General features: G+C 41.5%; 1 long non-coding RNA gene across 1 annotated transcript; it reads right to left on the bottom strand.

The window, feature by feature from the left end:
- Positions 1-1,033: 1,033 nt before the first annotated feature.
- LOC143784818 (uncharacterized) lies at positions 1,034-3,336 on the bottom strand. Its single transcript, XR_013217893.1, has 3 exons — positions 3,270-3,336; positions 2,678-2,834; positions 1,034-1,251 (listed from the first exon to the last, which is right to left on the bottom strand). It is a non-coding gene; the product is annotated as an uncharacterized LOC143784818 (long non-coding RNA).
- Between the last annotated feature and the right edge of the window lie 3,287 nt (positions 3,337-6,623).

Raw genomic sequence — 6,623 nt, 5'->3', positions numbered from 1 at the left:
CCATGGTTTTGCCATGTAGGGAAAGATCTTTTCCTTACATTCTCCGCTACCCTCTTTCCACAAGTCTTAAGTGCTGCTTGCTTACCACTGATAGAGCTCACTGATACTGACCATCTGCACACAGTCCTACATCACCAAGCACAAGGACAATTGTCAGATTGAGTGGTGTAAAGCCGTCATTGCTGGATTCTTAATCTTTTGGTTAGAGATGACGGGATCTTTTGAAATTCATCCAGACGATGAGCTTATGGGTCAAATCCTCACCTTGTTGTCTCCTTTATTCCGTACTCTGAGTCTTGGGCGGGGTCTCACACTATTTAAACCACTTGCTCCCTTTTTCCAGTGCCAGTTATAAATTCTACTTACTCTGGTTACCTCCCATTGCTCCTGGTTAGCTCTATTGATTCCAGTTTCTGACATCAGATCATGTTTTCCCTGTTCTTCTGCCTGACAATTTTGCTCCTAATCCTAACCTTTTGGTACTTACTCAGTTTTCTGCCACCAGTTCCACCGGCCAGGAGCCACTCCTTGGACTCAACCTAGGAGCCCCTGCATGAGTCCAAAAGCTTGTATAGGCTTTAAAAGGGTGAAGATGGAATGACTAGTACAAGGCTTGTCTGAGGAAGCCATTTTAAGTGCTGCTTGCTTACCACTGATAGAGCTCACTGATACTGAACATCTGCGCACAGTCTTACATCCCCAAGCACAAGGACAGTTGTCAGATTGAGTTCTGTAAAGTCGCCATCACTGGATTCTCGACACTGGAGATGTTTTCTGTGCAGTGATGGATTGTTTTTCCCTACCTGATGGATGAATCTGGGTTTGAGGAATACCAAGAGAACGTTACCCTCTGACTGCATTGTGGCCGATGTACAGTTTGGTGGAGGATACATAATGTTCTGGGGTTGTTCCTTGCTTTTCAGGGTCGACTTACTAATTTTAGAGAATGGAAATCTTAATTCCTTAACATACCAAGACATTTTTTTCAATTTTGTGCTTACAACTTTATTGGAACAGTTTGGTAAAGGCCGTTTTCTTTTCCTTCATATTGCAGAACACGATCGGCATCGCAGATCCCTGACCCCATCTAACATCTTTGGGATGAACTAGAACAAAGATTGTGAGCCTGGCCTCTCCCCATCATTAGGGCCTGACCTCACAAATGCTCTTCTGGATAAAGGAGCAAAAGTTCTCACAGATGCCATCAAAATCTTGTAGAAATTCGTACCAGAAGATTGGTAGCTGTCATATCTGTAAAGAGAGCGATTCCATATTAATGTCCATGGATTTAGAATGGGAGGTCAGAAAAGCTAATAGGTGTCAAAATATTCTTGTCCATGTATTGTAGTTCCAGTTCTTGACTAAGAAATGAGACCAACTAGGTCTGGTAAGGTTCAGTATCAAACTCAACTGATATGGACAGTGATTGTTTAGTAAAGATATCATTAAAATTAGATGAGAAGATTTAAACATTTGAATTTGCTGAGTTTCAACAAAAAAATTGATTTACATACAATAAAATCAAGAACATCTCAATACTGGAAATCTTGAAATTGCTTGCAAAACTTCATGTGGGGAGAAGAGAGCGAAAACCGTGCTGACCATGGAGCTTACACTCTACTGGAGAGAGAGGACCCCACTGACCATAAGAGCTTACACTCTACTGGAGAGAGAGGACCCCACTGACCATAGAGCTTACACTCTACAGGAGAGATAGGACCCCACTGACCATAAGAGCTTACACTCTACAGGAGAGAGGACCCCACTGACCATAAGAGCTTACACTCTACAGGAGAGAGAGGACCCCACTGACCATAAGAGCTTACACTCTACAGGAGAGAGAGGACCCCACTGACCATAAGAGCTTACACTCTACAGGAGAGAGAGAGGACCCTACTGACCATAAGAGCTTACACTCTACAGGAGAGAGAGGACCCCACTGACCATAAGAGCTTACACTCTACAGGAGAGAGAGGACCCCACTGACCATAAGAGCTTACACTCTACAGGAGAGAGAGGACCTCACTGACCATAAGAGCTTACTCTCTACAGGAGAGAGAGGACCCCACTGACCATAAGAGCTTACACTCTACAGGAGAGAGAGGACCCCACTGACCATAAGAGCTTACACTCTACAGGAGAGAGAGGACCCCACTGACCATAAGAGCTTACACTCTACAGGAGAGAGAGAGGACCCTACTGACCATAAGAGCTTACACTCTACAGGGGAGAGAGGACCCCACTGACCATAAGAGCTTACACTCTACAGGAGAGAGAGAGGACCCTACTGACCATAAGAGCTTACACTCTACAGGGGAGAGAGGACCCTACTGACCATAAGAGCTAACACTCTACAGGAGAGAGAGGACCCCACTGACCATAAGAGCTTGCACTCTACAGGAGAGAAAGAGAGAGGACCTCACTGACCATAAGAGCTTACACTCTACAGGGGAGAGAGGACCCCACTGACCATAAGAGCTTACACTCTACAGGAGAGAGAGGACCCCACTGACCATAAGAGCTTACACTCTACAGGAGAGAGAGGACCCCACTGACCATAATAGCTTACACTCTACAGGAGAGAGGACCCCACTGACCATAAGAGCCTACACTCTACAAGAAAGAGAGGACCCCACTGACCATAAGAGCTTACACTCTACAGAACAGATAGACTTACCCAGTGACTCTCCTGTACAAACTGTGCTCTGCTGTGAACCTCTGATCTGTGATGACCCAGGTACTGACCACCTCTGTACAATGTGTGATAATCCATAAGATGTCATAGGTGCAGGGTATTATGGGGAGGCCACATGGCAATGCAAAATGACTTTGGCCTGTATGGAAAATGGTGGTAAGTTTTTTTTTTTTTTCTGTGCCAAATTGAATCTCAAAATGTTCGAATTTGCGTGAAACTGGAAATTCTCGAACTTGATCCTCAGCGAATCATTCCGCTCCTCTCTAATTATAATTATTAATGCATAAATCAGCCGTAGAGATGAATATGTGCAACTTCATAAAATTAAAGGCAAAAAAGACCCATAAATAGTGTTGAGCATTCCGATACCGCAAGTATCGGGTATCGGCCGATACTTGCGGTATCGGAATTCCGATACCGAGATCCGATACTTTTGTGGTATCGGGAATCGGAATCGGAAGTTCCCAGTGTATGGTTCCCAGGGTCTGAAGGAGAGGAAACTCTCCTTCAGGCCCTGGGATCCATATCCATGTAAAAAATAAAGAATTACAATTAAAAATAGGGATATACTCACCCTCTGACGCGCCCTGGTAGTAACCGGCAGCCTGCTTTGCTTAAAATGAGCGCGTTCAGCACCTTCCATGATGTCACGGCTTGTGATTGGTCGCCTGGCGGTCACATGAGTGGCACGCGACCAATCAGAAGCTGTGACGTCATGGAAGGCCCTGAACGCGCTCATTTTAAGCAAAGAAGGCTGCCAGTTACCAGCGGTGATGTCCAGGGGCCTCCGGAGAGGTGAGTATATCAATATTTTTTATTTTAATTCTTTATTTTACACATTAATATGGATCCCAGGGCCTGAAGGAGAGTTTCCTCTCCTTCAGACCCTGGGAGCCATCAGGATACCTTCCGATACTTGGTGTCCCATTGACTTGTATTGGTATCGGGTATCGGTATCGGCGATATCCGATACTTTTCGGGTATTGGCCGATACTATCCGAAACCGATACTTTCAAGTATCGGACGGTATCGCTCAACACTACCCATAAATAACATCTGACTGCGCTACAGCTAACACGAATCTACACAAAATGAAGAGTTGGAATTTTTTCTTTTGCTATGCCTTGAGGGGGAAAGAATGTTTTTGAGAATATATTTTGCTGAGTATGTTTTTCTCTTATTATACCTCAGCGTAGAGCGCAGATTTCACATTCCTTTTCGCCTTAGGGAAGCTTTCCTCTGCTCATTGTCACCTCTCAGTCTGAATGATCAGCCAAGAGGAGTAATGGAGAGCGAGCGCCAACATCGATGGTCGCATTTCAGTCTAATACTGCCAATATATTGTTACAGGTTACGAACATATAAATCTATACGTGTATTAGAATGAAACATGTATAATACAATCCATCTCATACTTCTAAACTATAAGAAATCATGAGCAAGAACAAAGCTGATATTCCGTGTTACATCTATTGACTTAAAGGGAATGTGTAAATGACCTATTGTTTAAGTTAGGTTTTATGTTAATGTTGTTTAGCATATTTTTACTTAAAATCTCTATATATAAAAAATGAAAATTTAAGCTTAATTTTAGAATCCAACTTTCTGCTATTCACATACATATTAGCAGCAATAAACTGAGACCACATGTATTTGCATAGACGTGTTATCTGAATATGCTGTAATCAGAGCAAAGGTCATTATCTAAGTAGGAAGAGGTGAGCTGTGACATCATCTAATGTGAATGGTGGATCCTGTGTTATCTACTGTATATAGAGGTGTTATCAGTCATTGTGCAGGAGGAGGAGGTGAGCTGTGACATCACCTATTGTGAATGGTGGATCCTGTGTTATCTACTGTATATAGAGGTGTTATCAGTCATTGTACAGGAGGAGGAGGTGAGCTGTGACATCACCTATTGTGAATGGTGGATCCTGTGTTATCTACTGTATATAGAGGTGTTATCAGTCATTGTACAGGAGGAGGAGGTGAGCTGTGACATCACCTATTGTGAATGGTGGATCCTGTGTTATCTACTGTATATAGAGGTGTTATCAGTCATTGTACAGGAGGAGGAGGAGAAGAGCTGTGATATCACGTATTGTGAATGGTGCATCCGGTGTTATCTACTGTATATAGAGGTGTTATCAGTCATTGTACAGGAGGAGAAGGAGGTGAGCTGTGACATCACCTATTGTGAATGGTGGATCCTGTGTTATCTACTGTATATAGAGGTGTTATCAGTCATTGTACAGGAGGAGGAGGTGAGCTGTGACATCACCTATTGTGAATGGTGGATCCTGTGTTATCTACTGTATATAGAGGTGTTATCAGTCATTGTACAGGAGGAGGAGGAGGTGAGCTGTGACATCACCTATTGTGAATGGTGCATCCGGTGTTATCTACTGTATATAAAGGTGTTATATGACGTTGTAATCCTGTCTGTGATAATAATGAGACTGCTGAAAAGCCAGATGTACAGAACAGGAAGTAAGAGTATCATATTAAACTAAGTTCACATGTCCAATAATCATATGTTGGAATGGATCCAGCAGCAATCTGTTGACAAACTTGTGCAAAAACAACTTTTTTGTCTGACTGACAGAAACTGATTTCAACTGGATCTGTTTTTTTTTTTTTTTAACATTGAAGTCTATGGAAAATGGATCCATTAATTAGCCATCCAATCTTTTCCCATTTGAAAAGAATCCGCTTTTTGCTTACTGGTGGCGGAAAAGTAAATATTTACCATAAACTACTGGACACGTAAACGTTTACGTAATCATCTATTTGAAAACGATCTAGTATGCAAAAAAAGGATCCTTTTGGGATAAAAACAGATGGGTAGTCAACGGATTCATTTCCCATAGACTTCAATGTTAAAAAACGGATCCAGTTCAAATCATTTGTTTTCAGGCGGATAAAAAAGTTGTGTTTACACAACTAGATGCGTTCTAACAGATGATTCCTGGACCTGTGAAATTAGCTTTAGGACTAAGTAATGGTCAGTGTACAAACTGCAAGATTTCTGATATGTATAAATGTAAGGTGGCAACTTGCTATAGTGCAGTATACATAACAAATGGTAAAAAGCTGGTATATAATGACAGAGGCAATTATAAAAAAAATAGTTATATCATATATCCTATATTATATCATAACAAGACAATTCTTAGAAATGGATAAAATCCACGCAAACATACCAGTGACATAAAAGACAAACAATAACAATACAAGAAAATCAAACCGAATGAATGGTCATGTGCAAATTCAAGGGGGCATTAACTTATTAATAGTACAAAAGGCAGAAGGGAACAAAAGAGTAGAAAACCTGCCCGCAGTAATCTCGTCCCAGAAATTTCAGAAGTCAAAAACTAGCCTTATAACAATTCTGTAAAACAAGCTAAACCAATCTAGCACCAAGAAACCCATCGCTCCTGATTAGCTTTCCTGGCAAAACACCCGTTGAGAATTCTACAACCCCCAACAGGTGCTTTGTTAGAAATGCTAGTCAGGAGTACTGGCTTTCTTGGTTGCTCCTCCACTTACGGCTCAGAAAAATGGCAGCTAATAGCCTCTATTTGGCTGACTCTGCTCGGAAGCAAATTACGATATATCCAATTTTTGCCAAATGCAAATTTTGGTAAAATTTGAGTGGAATTCAATTCCACTTGAATATATTCGCTCAATTCTAGTTGTGTGTTACTGCAGGTTTTGCTTTATGACTTGTGACATGAACAGGCCATATTTCATTATTTTTTTAAGAAAAATCTTCATAATCCAAAAATTTATATAAAACACCACTGTGCGTTCATTTTTTACTAGCCAAATAGGTTAAGGTCACTAAGACATTAACAAAGATGTGCTTGCAATAAAGAACTGAAAAAGGGGTTTAATAAAGTCCTGGAAGACCTCAGAGTGTTCTTTA

Source organism: Ranitomeya variabilis, chromosome 7, assembly GCF_051348905.1.
Source record: "Ranitomeya variabilis isolate aRanVar5 chromosome 7, aRanVar5.hap1, whole genome shotgun sequence".
Classification (NCBI taxonomy): domain Eukaryota; kingdom Metazoa; phylum Chordata; class Amphibia; order Anura; family Dendrobatidae; genus Ranitomeya; species Ranitomeya variabilis.
This window is presented reverse-complemented; position numbering and strand designations above follow the sequence as displayed.